Here is an 18,250-nt window from a genome sequence, read left to right as displayed (position 1 = left end):
AGCACACATGTGTATACACACACACATATATATATGTAAACATATATATATACACACATATATATGAGAGTATAAATGTATATACATATATACTTGTTGTGTCTCCCATTAGAATATAAGATCTTTTTAGGCAGAAATAATTTCAATCATTGTATTTATATAACCAGCACTCAGCACTATGCGAGGCCCTAATTAAGTGCCTAATAAACATATACTAATCGATCGATTGATTGATAGTGAGGGCCCAAATACAAAAACTCAAAAGCAAACAAGGAAACTCAGAAGTAACATCAGTTTGGGCCACTTCATAGCAAACAAAGCTACATTTCACTAAACCACCTCAGGATATGACTATAGTATGGCATAAGACACTAATTTATTATCATAATTATGACCCTGCATCATAATAATACCTCATATTTCTATAACACTTCAAGGCCATCCTGTGATATAGGCAGGGCAAATATTAATTCTTCCTTTCCCACTTTACAGAAAAGGAAACTCAGATCGATTCACTTGATGGCATTTATATGAGGCAAGACAGCAATAACTGCAGCAGATAGGTCTCTGAAATTCAAGTCTTTTGCACTGTCCTTTACTCTGATAAAAGTATAAAGTAATTCAGTACCTTCTATTTGGAGAAGTGAGAGCTAGAGCAGATTCCTCAGAGCCAATTGTTAAATTTTCAGGGTGAGGATTTATGCCCGGTAAATCAGCAAACTACAAATCAAAGCTTAGCAGCATTTTGTTGGTTGATGGAGAAAATGTACATCTTGTGTACATTTTTTTGTGTGTTTTTTCCCCCATAGAACCAGTTGTTGAAAGTTTTCTAGCACACCCCTACAGAAACATTACTATTATATGTTTAGAAGGACTAATATATAAGGGAACCCACAAGAAAAGACCTGGACACAAATATTTTTATTTCTGTCTCTAGAGATTCAGAAATTATAAATCAATTCATTTCCCTCTCCAGGCATTCAATCACCTTTAATCTCCTGAACACTGAGGAAAGCAAAACCAAGCCTATTGTGGTTAAAACAAATTATTAGTAATGTTCATTCACTCATTCAATTAATTGGAAAAACATTTATTAAACCCCTATTTTGCTCCAGGCACATTGTCAAGCAGTAAGGATTCAAAAAGAGGCTCTCAAGGAGCTTACAATCTAATAGGGGAGAAAACATTCAAACAAAGGTATACAAAGCAAGTTAAGTACAGGATAAATAGAAAATAATTGAAAGAGAGGAGGCACTGGAATTAGATAATAATCATAGATAATCTAAGCTGACTTCTATATTTCATAGATGAGGCAACTGAATATCAGAGATGGGCAGCAACTTGGCCAAGGTCACAGAACTTTTTAGTGTGAGCCATACCTAGAACCCAGGTCTCATGACATTCCAAGATGGTGCACTTTAGACTGCACTTGGTTGATAAATGAGTAGGGAGGAAAGGAGAAAAAAATCCAGCCTGGGGAGGTGATGCAGAACTCTCTTCTGGGAAGGACGACATCCCAGCACCTGCCGTACTTTGCAAAAGTCGGTTTGTCAGAAATACATTGGCTACGAGGAAAGAAGAAAAGAAAGAAAAAGCCCCTTCTCAGCTATTTATTCCTATGGGTTGAGTTTCATCATGAGTAGGGGGGATGGCTATTTATTTCGAGGGACAGCGACGCAAACTAGTAGTAAGTTATCGTCATTCACTTATTATTAATGAGACAGAGAAAACACTTCAAACTGCTTTGTTATGACAGACACATGCCAAGAGATTTATGATGAAGCTTATAATTTCTGCAGGTGTGAGGGCCAGCTGACATTAAAATATCACACTTTTCTCCTGTGGAAAAATGCAGCCCATACAGGAAGAGAAAAAGCTTTTCCACTTTTATTTGTTTGAAAGAAAATTTATGTGTATGTACAATGCCACAATTCTTCCAGGTACAACTGACATGGCTGAGTAGGAAAGGCATCAACTCATTGGCCAAATTTCTATACCTATACTTAGCATGAGGCAAATGGAGTTTTACTCTAGGATATTGGCATGGAATTTTCTTCTCCATCCCAGCTGCTGCCCCCGTTCTAAGGGAATTCAGCACTTAAACATGCTAAATTTCCAGTTCTTCAATCCACACAACTACCATGAACTAATTCTCTACCTACCCCAGCTACACAAAGGGATGATCATACCCTTGAATTTGTCCTCACATACACATATTTCACACTTATATTATCCTTTCATATTAGTCTGTTTATTTCTCACACTACATGCTTCATTTTCCATATCCATGCCTTAACTCTAGCTGTCCCACATTCATGCAATGTTGTCCCTCCTTATCTTGTAGAATTCCTGTTTACTTGTAAGATAAAGCACCACATTTCATGGGAAGCCATTCATGGAATCTGAAATTGCTAATACTTTCCATTGTAAGACTACCTTTCATCTACTCTCTATCTTGTATATACTGATTTATATCTGTTGTTTCCTCATTAGAATGTAAGCTCCATGAGAACAGGGACTTCATTAACAAAAAAATTCCCATTGAGAATCAATGAAAAAAGATGTGAAAGAAGGCAGCCTATTAGTACCATATTTCAAACTATATTACAAAGCAGTAATCATCAAAACAATCTAGTACTGGCTAAGAAACAGAGCGGTGAATCAGGGGAACAGGATATACAATATAAGGTAGCAAATGACCATAGTAATCCAGTGTTTGACAAACCCAGAGATCAAAACTTTTGAGGTAAGAACTCACCATTTGACAAAAATTGCTGGGAAAACTGTAAAGCTATTTGGCAAGAAGCTAGGAAGAGACTAACATCTCATACCATATACCAAGATAATGTCAAAATAGATAAAAGATTTAGATGTAAAGAATACAATCATAAGTAAGTTAGAAGAGCACGGAAAAATATACCTGTCAGATAAGAGAAGTTTATGACCAACCAAGAGATAGAGAGGATCAAGGGAAGTAAAATAGATGATTTTGATAGCATGAAATTTAAAAAATTTACAGGCAAAATTAATGCATCCAAAATTAGAAGGAAAACAGGAAACAGAAAAAAAATTTTTTTCTGATAAAGGCCTAATTTCTTAAACACATAGGGAACTCAGTTAAATTTATAAAAAAAATATGATTCATTCTCCAATTGACAGTAAAAGGATATGAACAAGACAGTTTTCAGAAGAAGAAATCAAAGCTATTTATAATTATATTAAATATCAATTAGAGAAATGCAAATTAAAAAACTCTGCTATACTACCTCACACTATCAAATTAGCTGATATGACAGAAGAGGAAAATGAAAAATCTTGGAGGTGATGTGTAAAAATTGAGACATTAATGTTTTGTTGGTGGAGTTTTAAACTATTCCAAACATTCTGGAGAACAATTTGGAACTATAACCAAAGGGCTATAAAACTGTGCGTACCTTTTGATCCAACAATATTACTATTAGTCTGTATCCCAAAGAGATCACAAAAAAGAGAAAAGCCACTCTTTTTGTGGTGGCAAAGTGGGGATGCCACCAGTTGGGGAATGGCTAAACAAGTTGCGAGATATGATTGTGATGGAATACCATTGTGCTATGAGAAATGACAAGTAGGGTGGTTTCAGAAAAACTTCAAAAGACTTATATGAAGTGACATAAAGTGAAATGAGAAGAGCCATGAGAACTTTGTACACAGTAACAGCCACATTGTAAGGATGATCAACTATGAAAGACAATGATCTAAGAAAATTCCGATGGACCCAGGATGAAAAATGCTATCTACCTCCAGAGAGAGAGAACTGATGAACTCTTGATCCTGATTGAAGCATATTTTTTAAAATTTTATTTTTCTTGTGTGTGTGTGTATGTGTATTTTCTTTTGCAACATGGATAATATAGAAATAAGTTTTTCATGACTCCACATGTATAATTGATATTTCTTGCCTTCCGAAAAGGTGGGAGGGAGGGAGAGAATTTGGAATTCAAATTTTGAAAAAAAATAATGCTAAAAATTTTGTAATTTTTAAAATGCAATTGGAATTTAACATGTAACTGAAAAATAATGAAATAAATAAAAAATATGTTAAAAAGAAAGAAAACAATATTCCTATTGAATAGGACAGCGACTTGTCCATAATGAATCCTTAACAATTTGGTTGATTGAATGATGGATACCCTTGTGGAACAAAAATCAGTATTTTCCTTCCCAGGCATGAGAGCTTCTGTTTTTTCTTAGTGACTACTGCCCTTTACCTCATTCCACTGTTCTCTTGAAACATAGTGTATAGCTTCCTAAGGCTACAACTCAGTCTACTTGCTTTGACAGCCTTTCTAGATTATCACTTTGCCCCTATATACCATCAGACCGAGGGGGCTGGGATTCTCTGGGTTTACCCCTCTGGGAGTCTCCTTTACATATTTGGTAATGTTTTCTGGCTTACTATGCCTCATTATTTCCAGTACCCTTAGTGGGAATACACTTTGTGCTTTCATCTCCTTCTACCTTCCCTTCTCTTCTTTCTCTCTGTCTCTGTCTCTGTTTCTGTCTCTCTTTTTGTCTCTGTCTCTGACTTTCTGTCCCTCTCTCCCGCTCTCTCCCTCCATCTCTCTCTCTCCCTTTCTGTCTCTCTCTCTCTGTCTCTCTTTGTTTCTGTCTCTCTCTGTCTCTGTCTCTCTGTCTCTCTCTCTGTCTTTCTGTCTCTCTGTCTCTGTCTCTGTCTCTCTCTCTCTCACACACACACATACACATACACACACACACACACACCACACCACTGAATTTGTTTAGGCACAATTTCAGCTAATTAAATTTGTTCAACCTTCATCATCTCTTGCCAGATCTAACACAATATCTTCCTAACTGATATCCCTTTCTCAAATTTCTCTTCTCTTCAACCCATCCTCTACACAGCTGCCAAAATTTTCTTAAGACTAGTTCTAAATATGTCACCTCTTGCTCAAAAAAAGAATTGATTGGCTTCCTATTGCCTCAAGTATAGAAGTTGACATTTAATACACTTAACAATATGATTCCAAGATATCTTTCCTGAATGACATCACATGATATCCCTTTTTGTCCTCTATGGTCCTGTCAAACTGTTCTACTAACTGTTCCCTGAACTCAGCATTCCATCTCCTGACACTGGGAGTTCACACAAGTTGTTTGTCTCCCAAACTGGCAATATCCTCCTTCTTCACTTCTGCCACTTAGAAGCCTTCGCTTCCTCCAAAGCTCAAGCTAGGTGCCACTGACTGCCCAGAGCCTTTTCTGATGCTCCTAATTACTAATAATAGTTAGTTATTTGAATCTGTAACTCCTCAGGAAGAAAACTCCTTTTCTTTTCTTTTGTGTGAGGCAATTGGGGTTAAGTTACTTGCCCAGGGTCACACAGCTAGTAAACGTCAAGTGTCTGAGGCTGTATTTGAACTCAGGTGCTGTTGACTTCAGAGCCTGTGCTCTATCCACTGCACCATCTAGCTGCCCCTAAGAAAACTCCTTCTACCAATGCAAGTAACCACTTTCTCTGCATCTAATAATCTCAGAGAGTTGCTGAGAACAGAAAATAATTGGGAAATAGTTATCAAAATAAATAGAAAAAAATATAATAAAATATAGATGATGATGGTGTAGTGGATAGAGTGCCAGGTCTTGAGTCAGGAAGATTCATCTTTGTGAGTTCAAATCCAGGCTCAGTCACTTGCTAGCTGTGTGACCCTGGGCAAGTCATTTGACCATGTTTGCTTTGGTTTCCTCATCTGTAATATGAGTTGGAGAAGGAAATGGCAAAGTACTCTAGTATCTTTACCAAGAAAATCCCAAATGGGGTCATGAAGAGTCAGACACAACTGAAAAACCATTAAACAACTAAGTTGTTTTCTAAGTCCATATGCAAGCAGAAATCCTTATGTACACTTTAATTGCCATCTTTTTCTATTTAAGTTTGACAGAATTACTGTACCACAATGAGTGGTCAAGTAACTTACCCACTATGTTTCAGAGTCTGAATTTGAGGGAGAATGTAAGGGAGGAGGTACATTTTTTTTTGGTTTTGTATCCCTACCCAATGCCTAGACCTGTAGCTTAACAAATGAGTCACATAATCTAGGTATTGAGTTGAAGCATATACACAGCCAATTAGTAGAAAAGCCCTGAACAGAATGAAGCTCTCCTAACTCCATTTTCCAGTATCCTCATCTGCAGCCTTTGAACTACATAGGTCTTGTTGATGTGGAAATTGAGGCTTAGAGAGAAGAAAACACACATTTTATCTTCATATTCCCAATGTCCAACACAGTGCCTTATACATGTTTTGGATTGGATAAAGGACTCAAGACTTGAAGAACAGAAGTCTTTTGACTCTGAATTGATTGCTAAGGGTTTTATTTGTTTTATAATTTTTGGGGTGGTGGTGGTGGATTATCTTTCCATAAAACAGAATTATTATCGTAAGTAACAACTCTATCACAAGTTGTATGTTTTCAGGATGAGGTTATTTTTTTTCATGGATAATGCGTATCTAACAACCCAATATGAAAACAGCATCAGATAATGAAAAAAAAAAGCTGGGATGCAATGAACCAATTAAACCAGCAGGATTAAGCCAAAATGTAGTTGCAGCCAGCTTGATTTGTGATGTTTTATTCATCAATCACCTGCATTTCCAAATGTATTATTTCCTCCAACTTCTATAATAACTTAGAGTTATATAGTGCTTATGCTTCCTCTATACCCCCTTCAGACTTTCAGGTGCTAGGCAAATTATCTTATTATTCCTTGCATTTAACTTTTTCCCAAAGGAATAAAACCTTTACAGGTGTGTTTTTTTTCCTCCATAAAATAAAGTAGTCTTTGAGAAACTAAACTATATTATAAGAGTAAGGTAGGATGTTCAGCCCTAATTTTATTTTATTTTTCAAGCCACAAGCTAACCTGCTTCTTGTGCCTTGTTCTGTCTACACTATATGTATATACATTGTATGTACATTGTCTTATAGTTGGAAGAACCTGTGTGTGGCATAGAATGTTAGATCATAAAATGTTAATGTATCACAAGACATTAGAACATCGAATGTCAGAGGTGGAAGGGATTTAGATCTGATCATTTCTTTCATGCTTCTCTAATTTGTTTACAATACATTTTATTTCTAAGTCACTTAGACCTTATCTTGTATGAAGTATGGGGTGTTGGTTGTTCTAAACCTAATCTCTTGCATATTATTGTCCTGTTTTCCTGGGAGTTTTTTTTTTTATCAAATATTGAGTTCTCATGCCAATAGTTGGAATCTATGTGCTTATCGAATTCAAGGCTATTAAGTTTGTTAATTTGTTCCATTGATGGATCTATTTATTTAAACAATATCAAATTATTATGAGAATTGCTGCTTTGTAGTAAAATTTGAAATGTGGCACTATTAGAACAGTTTTGTTCCCACTTTAAAAAATATTTTCTTTAAAATTCTTGACCTTTTGTATTTCTATACACAGAACAAAAAAAATTAATTTATAGACATAACCAATACAGGAATACATTTTGCTTGGCTGTGTTTTTGTAACACAGAGGTTCTATGTTTGTTTCTTTCTTTTGTTTTTCATTTGGAAAGTGGTGAGAGAAAAAAAAATGAATGATAATTGAAAACTTTTTTTTTAAAAGAAGGGACCTTAGAAGATGGAATCCTAGAACACAGAACCAAAAATGCTGGAGTTGGTAATGAATTTAGTGATGACACAGTCCAAGTCTATCTGACAGGTGAGGAAATGCATAAGAACTTATAAATTATATTTCATCAAGTGAGTCGATCTATGTATTTCTCTCACTGTAGTGCTAGCTAAGAAATAGAGAGGATATTCAAGGGAAGGCAGTTAGAGGTGGCTGACTCTTTCAAAAAGGTTTTGTCTTAAAAAAATAGACCTAGACATTTGGAAGGCAACAAGAGAATAATTTTTGCTCATATTCAAATACATGTGCTCACAACCATATGCAACACATCTCCAGACAAATGTTTGTCATGTCGATTCAGCTTCAGTATAAAAACAAGGAAGCAGTATTCTGGCAGAGTAATAGTAGCTTCTGAAGGTGCCCAATTCCTTCTTTGAAGTAGCTTATGTTCATAGTTCAAATTAGGTTTTATGTATGCAGTGTGAAAATAATAACAATATGGACATAGCCCTTTATGGTTGTAAAGCAATTTAAACACTGTCTCCCACATAATTTCACGACAACTCTGTGAGTTTTATAGCTAGGTGTCTTTAAGCAAGTAATTTTCCACCTCTGAGCTAAAGTTCCTTCTTTTATAAAAATGATGGTTTGGGAAAGGTAATCTGTAATGTCTCTTCCAGCTCTATCATTCTGTGATTCCTTATGGTTATCACCATAGATCTCAGAGCCAAAGAGACTTACAAATTATCTAGTTCAACCCCTTCAAAAGTCCTATCACAGCTAAAATGTTGATGAATGCTAAGTAATGATATAAATTTCACTGAACAAGCAAATGCTTCTTCCAGGTCTGAAGAGCGAGTAAAGATGTGTCATTATTTCTTGTCTCTGTTTCTTTTTTTATGATAGTTAGATGGATGGTTGGATGGATGGATGGATGGGTGAGTGGATGGATAGATAGATTGACTGATAGGTAGGTGAGAGAGAGAGAGAGAGAGAGAGAGAGAGAGACAGAGAGAGAGACAGAGAGGCAGAGAGAGAGAGAGCATTATTAAGTGCTTTTTATGTTCTAGACTCTGCTTTAAGCTGGAGGCCACATACAAGCAATCGAGATAGTCTCTACCTTAAGGAATTTGCATTCCATTGGGCTAGACAACACATAAAGGGGCCTGAAAAGCAAGGGGATGAGACAGGCATCTGCATAGGAGCAAGGCCAAGGAAAAGAAGTTCAGTGATGGTAAAGTAAATGGAGCTTGGGTGATGCCTTCCTGAAATGGAGTCTGGGCAGGCAGTAACCAGTCAGTGGAAGGGGCCTAAAAGTGGAGGTTTTTCTGGCATGTCAAGACAGCAAAGTCTCACATTCTCAGATTCCATTTATTTACTTTGCTTATGGCAGGTAGATGGTACAGTAGATAGCACACCAAGATTGGAGTCAGTAATAAGTTCATAAGTTCAAATGTAGTCATAAGTTCAAATCTGGTCTCAGACTCTTAATAGCTGTGTACCTTTTGGGCAGGTGACTCAGCCTCTGCCTGCTTCAGTTTCCTCATCTATAAAATGGAAATAATATTAGGTCCTACCTCCCAGGGGTTTTGTGAGGACAAAATGAGACCACATGCAAAGCACTTGGAAAACCTCAATTATTGTAAATGCTATTATCGTAATGCTAGTTTATGCCGACTCTCTGACTACTGGTCAGCTGATTGACAAATTAACTAATGTTATGGCAATAGGCTCATTGAGTCAAAAAGGTAAAATAATCTTCAATTACCCTCATGTATATGTGGGGAAAAAGCATCATAGGGAATTTCCAGTAGGTAAAATGGCTGTAAATAGGCTAGAGGGATGCCCTAGGTTTTCATTCTGTTTCTGACATTAACTAAATATATTGCACTGTATTGCTTCTCTCTGAGTTTCAGTTTTCTAATGTATAAAATGGGGATGATAATGCACTCCTACCACCCAGGGTTACTATGAAGAAACTGCTTTGAAAGTCTTAAAATGCTATAAATTCATATAGTGCAAATTACTTCACAAATAGTCTCATTTAGTCCTCAAAAAGACTCCATGAGTTAGCTGCTACTTTTATTCCCATTTTGCAGAAGAGAAAACTGAGCCTTAGATGAAAGAGAAGAGGAGCAAGAAAATATTTATTTAAATGTTGTAACCCCCCCTGCATAATCTTCAGATTTTTACTAATTAGTCAGTCAGTCAAATAAACATTTATTAAGCATTGCCAAGAGGGAATAGTAAAGGAGATTGTGAGGGTGGGGTTAAAGGTAAAGCAGGGTAAATATGTTGTTCTGTAAAAAAGAAGGAACTGGAGAAGAGGAACACTGACTTTCCGGTTCAGTGAATGACCTTGGGCAAGTCCTTGCCTCTCTAATAGCTTCAATTTTCCCATTTATAAAATGAGGGGATTGAACAAGATGATCTTTAAAGGCTCTTCCTACCAACTAGAGGTGACCTGAGATTCCCTGGCCACACTCAAAATTCTCTAACACAAAACTCAGGCTTAAGGAAAAAAAAAAAGAACTTAACAATAATTAGAGCCAAAATACCATGAAAACATTCGCTGGGAACAAAGGAGTTTGTTGACAGTCTCAGCATCTGGAGTTATATTTTTCCTCTCTGAATGTGGCGTGTGCTAAGATGGCCACTTGGCATCCTTGAAACCTTGCAAACTGTCAATCCCATCCCTTTCCAAAAGCTCTGGAGGTCTGTTTTTCTCAGAATTGTTTGTTTCTCTCAATTTGTAGCACTCGGTAGGGTCCCCCACTCACTGCAGAAAATAAAAAATACCAAGGAAAGTGAATAATCTTACCCAAAATTTATTACAAATAGCAATTTAGAAGGCTCATTATCACAGCATGTATCAAAAAAGAGGAAAAAAATGGATCAAAATCAAACAATGTGAAGCAAATATTAAAAAGTATGTGTGTGTGCATCTGCACAATATTTATATCTCATGTCATATTGTTCACTCACGAATCAGTAAATAAATTCCGAATTCTAACTGTAAAGCACTAGAATTCAGATACAGTTAGAAATACTAATTAGAAGAGAATCATTAAGAATGACCTGTGGCCAGCATTCTCAATCAGGTTATTGTAAATGAATGAACTGAAATTGTTAGGAATTTATCGATTTTTTTGTTCTATGGTTTTACCAGGAATTTATAAGGACAAAAGTATGAAAGGAAAAAAAAAAAGGTCCCCAGGCTTCGAGAGACTATAAAATCTCATTGAAGTTGGTTTCCTGCAAGTCAAATAAAAAGGAAAAAGCCCCTTGGTACTCATGCACTGCTGAGTTGGTCGAATTGAGCCAATTCTAATTTTTCAGGGTTGTTGAACCCACTAGGGAGGCCATCAGCAGACAGATGAAGTACAGTGGGTACTAGATACAGCGGCTTCAGCAGAATCGAAGTGATTTCCTGCATGGAATTTTCTTTTTCCTTCTAGATCTGAGCACTCTTTAGCACACTCTAGTACCTGCTATTCTTTCAGGGGTCTACTCCCTGCTTCCCTAATCAGATAATGTTATAACAAACCAACCCCCTCTCCAGGACTTGAACAGTCAATAGTAGGAACAATCCAATGCTTTGGAAGGAATTTAACCACACAGAGAGTAGTTTCATTATGGAGTTTAATAAATCATGGCAGTTGGAGATGGAAGACGCTTTAGAGGTCATCTAGTATTTTCCTGATTTTATAAGTGAAGATATTGTCACAGAGAGAAGTGACTAGACCAATGTTACACAGTTAATAATTAGCAAATCTGAATTTCAAATCCAAGCCACTGAGTCATAGATTTAGATCTGGAAGGGACAAACAATTGATGTCCTTGTTTCACAGATGAAGAAATGAAGTACAGGGAGGTGGAGTGCCTCATCTAAGAATATACACCACTAGAAAGCAGTGTGAAACTAGGATTCAAAACTAGTTTCTTGTTTACAGAGATAGCTTTCTTTTTCTTTTACTGCACAATGAGGTCCACTGTCTCTAGATCCATTATTATTTTCACCAAAACCACATCGATCAGAAGTGAGGGCACGTTTGAAGAGTCTCAGAAATAATAATAGCTTATATTCCTCATAATCTATCCTCAGAACAACTTTTGAGCAGAGATAGAAGTGTTAATAACTTCATTTTACAGACAAAAAAAATTGAAACCTTTTCAGTGACTTGCTCAAGATGACACACCTAGAAAATGGTAGAAGGTGGCCGTGATGCTAGAGCCAGCTCTTACCAGTTTGTGAGAGCTCAATGATTAAGCTTTTAAAGTGAACATTTAAACATTTGCTGTTTGTTGTTCAGTCATTTCAGCTGCGTCTGACTCTTCGTGACTCCATTTGTGGTTTTCTTGGCAAAGATTCTGAAGTGGTGTGATTTTCTTGGCAAAGATTCTGAAGTGGTATGCCATTTCCTTATCCGGATCATTTTATGGATGAGGAAACTGAGAAAAACAGGGTTAAGTGACTTGTCCAAGGTCACACAGTAAGTGTCTAAGGCCAAATTTGAACTCAGTAACATGAATGTTCCTGACTTCAGGTGTGGTACTCTAACCACTGTGCAACCTTAGCTGCTTTGGAAATTGGTAAATGCTACAAATTAGAGCTTGATTTTGTTTTGTTGATTGTCTATGCTTTAAGAAAATGATAGAAAAAGTGTTAATAATGCAGACTGAACATAAAGGTGTATCATGCATTTTTTTTCCTTCTAAGAGCAGGTTGTTAAATACTTACTGTTATACCACTGGAAGTAAGGCATATGCAGAGATATTCTTGGATTCCTTTTTTCCCACTATGCTATATTGTATCCAATGGTTTCTTTGTTTTGGTGGAATAGTATAAGCTTCTGGGAGGGATTCATATAGCAAAAGGAAAGAGACAAGGGTACATGTACATTATTCAGGGGGAAAAAAAGAAATGTTTCTATAGAATTTTTAGCCTGTTTTCGCTGCCATTCTCCATTTTAATTTACCCGTGAGGACAAAACCTAAACTTCACATTAGGATTCACAGGGTCATTGGATATAACAATTGGAAGGGACCCTGGTGATCTAAATGCATTCATTTCTTATGTGTGAGACATATTTTGGATGTGACACTTGAAAACATGATTAGTTTTCCAAAGAAGAGTATAAACAAGGCATAGTGGTATTCCATGGAATGAGCCTTGCAATTATTTGGATGAAACACTCCATATTCTGTCTTCTGACATATCTCCCATGTGTGGAATTCTCTCCTTCACCTCCATCTTCTTGTGTCCCTATTTTGCTTTAAGTTGTAGCTAAAATCTCACCTCCTGTAAAAATCCATTTCCAATCCTCCCTAATGGCAGTGCCTTTCTTCTATTGATTATCTCCAATATATCCTGTATATATTTCTTCTGTACATAATTGCTGGCATGTTGTCTCTACCATCAGAATATAAGCTTCTAGAGAACAGGGACTGTTTTTCGGCCTTTGTCGCTCCAGTGTTTAGCATACTACAGAATAAGATGCTTGTTGACTGATTGAGTTGAGAAGAAGTTTATTAAATGCTCACTACATGCAGGCACTAGAGATATAAAGACAAAAATGAAACTGCCCCTGCCTTCAAGGAACATACATTCTAACTTGGAAGAAAAAAAATGTATATATATGCAAATATATAAACATGTGTGTTTATATAAACCCATGTATATCTATATATAAAGTATATATCATCTGTGTATACATACATATATACATATATGTATAAATATGTATGTGTATATATGTGTATATACTTATATATACAAAATGTAAGCATGGAGGTTTATTGAATTAATCACCCCCATCTACATTTAAGATGCTTCCCTCAATGTCTTCATCAGTTTATTGATTCAGCCTATTTTGAATCAATAAATAAAAGGCATTGAACTAGATGTGAAACATTCTTAATGCATTTGGAAGGAGTAAAAACCATTGTATAAAAGAAAATAGGCTTACAAAAGAAGTTTATTGAGATTGGTTGAGTAGACTTGGTCATGCCCAGTAGGCACTTGTATAAAATAGAAGCTAAATTTGAGAACTGGGCATTCTTTTGTCTTGCCATCCTAGAGGATAGAGCAGTACAGCCAAGCAACTTACATAGAATCTATGGTGGGAGCTAAGATAGTGGAGTAGAAGAAGAAGCAGAACCCTCCCAACATTTCCCTCTAAATATCTTTAAATATTGCTCAAATAGAAATCTGGAGTGGCAGAGCCAACCAAAGGTTAGGGTGAAACATTCTTCCAGCTCAAGACAACTTAGTAAGTTGGAAGGAGAGATCTGTGATATGCCAGTTGAGAGTGACCTGGAGTCCATGTGGATGTAACATAAGTGGTGGAACTAAGTGGTGGTGACAGCACTAGCTTCAAGAGCTCTGAAGCCAGAGATGGTAAGGGAACTTGGCAAGGGGTCAGAAAGAGATTACGTTGGGCCCCTATGCTATGCTGGACTCAGGGCTGGGTGCTATTTGACAACTTAATTGCCTATACCCACTTCTGTGTCACAAATCAAGGGTGAAGAGGAGCACATTGGGAGCCCTGAGGAACAGGAATTATAGTGCCAAAAGATCAGGGGCCCTTCCTATGTAAGGACCAGAGAAAAGACCGGGAAAGCAGTGGCAACACCTCTCCCCAAACCACGCTTCTTTGGAAACACTGAAAACTTCCAAACCCCAAGAACTAGCTCTGAAAACAGCAATACAAAAAAGCCTAAACTTGGGCTTGTGCCAATTCCCCTTTCTCCATGCTCGGAACAGAGATAAACTTTAACATAAATTCAAAGTCAAGAAGTAAGCTGGAAAAATAGGAAAACAACAACAACAACAAAAATCTGACCATGAAAAAAAGAAAACTACTATGGTGACAGGGAAGATCAAGACACAAACTTAGAAGACTATGAAAACAAAATACCTACAAGCAAAGCCTCAAAAAAATGTGAGTCGGACACAAGCCCACTAAGAATTCTTGGAAAATTATTTTCAAAATCAGTGTGGCAGAAGAAAAACTTAAGTGAAGAAATTAGAGCAAGAGAAGAAAATTATAAAAAGACAGCAGCATGGTAAAAGAGGTGTACACACACACACACACACACACACACACATTACTGAAGAAAAAAATAATCCCTAAAAAACACAATTAGCCAAATAGAAAAAAATGTACAAAACTTCACTGATGAAAATAACTCCTTAAAAAGCAGAATTGGCCGAATGGAAAAAAGATCTACAAAAGCTCACTGAAGAGAATAATTTCTTAAAAATTTGAATTGGATGAGTAAAAGATAATGACTCCATGTAACATTAAGACATAATAAAACAAAGTCAAAATAATGAAAAAAATGAAATATCTCATCAGAAAAACAGACAATTGGGTATAGATATCTATCTTACCCAATAAAGAAGTAGGAGGGGAAGGGGGAAAGAGAAATGAGGGTAGAGAGAAAAGCAGTGGTCAAAAACAAATATAATAAAAATGACAATTCTACCGAAGTTAATTGCTTTTTCAGTGCCATACTAATCAAGCTAAAAAAAATGGAGATAGAAAAAAAATTCATCTAGAAGAACAAAAGGTCAAGAATATCAAGGGAAGAGAAAAAAAATGTGAAGGAAGCTGGCCTAGCAGTACCAGACTTCGAACTATACTACAATGCAGTAATAATGAAGAAAATTTGGTACTTTATAAGAAATAGAGTGGAATTGATCAGTGGAATAGATTAGCTATACAATGCAAAGCACTGAATGACCGTTGCAACAATCTGTTAGCGGCTGCTGAAGGGGGGGAAAACCCACCAACAACCAGCACACAGAAAGGTGCCAACACAGGTTCTTTTGATCTGCTTTACTAAGGGAAGCAATGTTAAGGGGTTAACAATCTTACTTTAATCCAGCATACAAATATCATTCACTTAGTTCAGGTGGAAAAGTCAGCACCCTGAACTTCAGAGCAAATATAAACAAATGACAAACATCAACAGACAGACATTGTCTGATTCAAATCTCAATGCATAGTCACCAGGGTTTAACAAAGTCCCAACATCCGGGTTTACAAGCTGGAGGGCTCTTACCTACAGCTGCCCAGAGTCTGTACATCAGCACTCCGCCAAGAGTGGTCGTGCTGAGAAAATAACCCTAAGCTCTCTTTTTATATAGTTCCAGATGTCATCAAAAATCATCTGACTGACCGGAACTTAGGCTCTTACTATTGGCTATGGTCCTAGCAACTCCTCTTAGGACCCTGAGGGCTTCATGCCCACAGGCTTAGTACTTAGTAGATAGGGGTTTGGGCCTGGGGTTTAGCACCTAGTAAGACTCAATCAAAGACACCCAACTTAATTGATATTACAATGACTATAGCAATTTAGTGTTTAATAAACTTAAAGATAAAAACTTTTTGGGTAAAAATTCACCAGTTGGCAAAAATTACTGGGAAAACTGGAAAGCAGTTTGGCAGAAACTAGACATAGACCAATACATCACACCTTATACCAAGGTAAGGTCAAAATGGATAAATGATTTAGACATAAATGGTGCTATCACAAGTAAATTAGAGGATCATAGAAAAATATACCTATCAGATCTATGGATGAGGGAAGAATTTATGACCAAATAAGTTACAGGGAAGTAACAGCTAAAATTTGAAAGAAAATAAAAAACCGAGAAAAAAAATTATATTAAGTTTTCCTGATAAAGGCCTCATTTCTTAAATATATAGAGAACTAAGTCAAATTATATATGTATATATATATATGTATGTATGTATGTATGTATACACACTATCATCCAATTGAAAAACGGTCAAAGTATATGAACAAGCAGCTTTCAGAAGAAAAAATCAAAACTATCAATAGTTACATGAAAAAATGCTCTAAATCACTATTGATTAAAGAAATGAAAATTATAATGACTCTGAGATACTTCCCCATACCTATCATATTGGCTCGTATGATAGAAAAGGAAAATGACAAATGCTGGAGGGGATATGAGAAAAACTTGAGATGCTAATGCACTATTGGTGGAGACGTGTACTATTTCACCCATTCTGGGGAATAATTTGGAACTATGCCCAAAGGGCTACACCACTGTGCATACTCTTTGACCCAGAAATACCACTACTAGGTCTGATTCTCAAAGAAATTTTTTAAAAAAGGGAAAAGGACCTATTTGCGCAAAAATATTTATAGCAGTTCTTTTTTTGTAGAAGCAAAGAATCATAAATGGAGGTTCTATCCACCCATTTGAGAATGACTGAATAAGTAGTTATACATGATTGTGATGGAGTGCTATTGCACTTTAAGAAATGATGAGAAGGAAGAGGGGCGGAGCCAAGATGGCAGCTGGAAAGCAGGAACTACCATGAGCTCCCCACCAAGTCCCTCCAAAAACCTATAAAAAATGGCTCTGAACCAATTCTAGAACTGCAGAACCCATGAAATAGCAGAGTGAAGCAGGGCTCCAGCCCAGGACAGCCTGGATGGTTGCTGGGTGAGGTCTATCATGCACAGAGCTGGGAGTGAAGTGGAGCAGAGCCCACCATGGTTGGCAGCAGGACCAACCAGACCAGGAGCAGGGCAGAACAAGCCCTAGCGCCCTGAATCAGTGAGCTGCAGCAGTTACCAGACTTCTGAACCCACAAACACCAAAGACAACAGAGAAGGTTAGTGGGAAAAGCTGCTGGGGACAGGGTGATAGAAATCACGGTTCAGCTACCATCCCAGGGGCAGCGGAGGTAGGGCAGCTACAGAACTACAGCTGCAGTTGCTTCCGGCTCCAGGCCTACCTGGTGGGAGGAATTAAGTGGCAGATCAGAGCAGGAGTGCAGAGCCTGCTGAAGATCTGAGTCCAGTCCAGGTTGTGGGTTCTTGGGGAAGAAGGAATGCTGGTGTGGCAGAGCTGGCTGTAATAGCTCTGAAATCAACAGCACATCCCCTAAAGCTTGGAACAAAGTACTCTTTACTTTACAAGCAGTCATACCCCACTGAAAAACTCAAGGGCCAAGTAAGTTGGCTGGGAACATGGGCAAGCAGTGAAAATGCACCCAGATTCAGTCTCAGATTTTGGAATCTTTCTTTGGTAACAAAGAAGACCAAAACATACAACCAGAAGAAGTAATTGAAAGAATCCACAGATCGCCTCCTCAAATAGACCCCAAAAAGGAATCTCCTAGGAATATTGTCGCCAAATTCCAGAGCTCCCAGATCAAGGAGAAAATACTTCAAGCAGCCAGAAAGAAACAATTTGAGTATTGTGGAAACATAATCAGAATAATCCAAGATCTAGCAGCTTCTACATTAAGAGATCGAAGGGCTTGGAATATGATATTCCAGAGGTCAGTGGAGCTAGGATTAAAACCAAGAATCACCTACCCAGCAAAACTGACTATCATGCTCCAAGGCAAAATATGGACTTTCAATAAAATATAGGACTTTCAAGCTTTCTCAGTGAAAAGACCAGAGCTGAATAGAAAATTTGACTTTCAAACACAAGAATCAAGAGAAGCATGACAAGGTAATCAAGAAAAAGAACAAGAAAAAGAAATTGCAAGGGACATACTAAAGTTGAACTGTTTTGTTTACATTCCTACATGGAAAGATGAT

Source organism: Trichosurus vulpecula, chromosome 3 (assembly GCF_011100635.1).
Source record: "Trichosurus vulpecula isolate mTriVul1 chromosome 3, mTriVul1.pri, whole genome shotgun sequence".
Lineage (NCBI taxonomy): Eukaryota > Metazoa > Chordata > Mammalia > Diprotodontia > Phalangeridae > Trichosurus > Trichosurus vulpecula.
The sequence above is the reverse complement of the archived record's forward strand: the minus strand, read 5'-3'. Positions refer to the sequence as shown.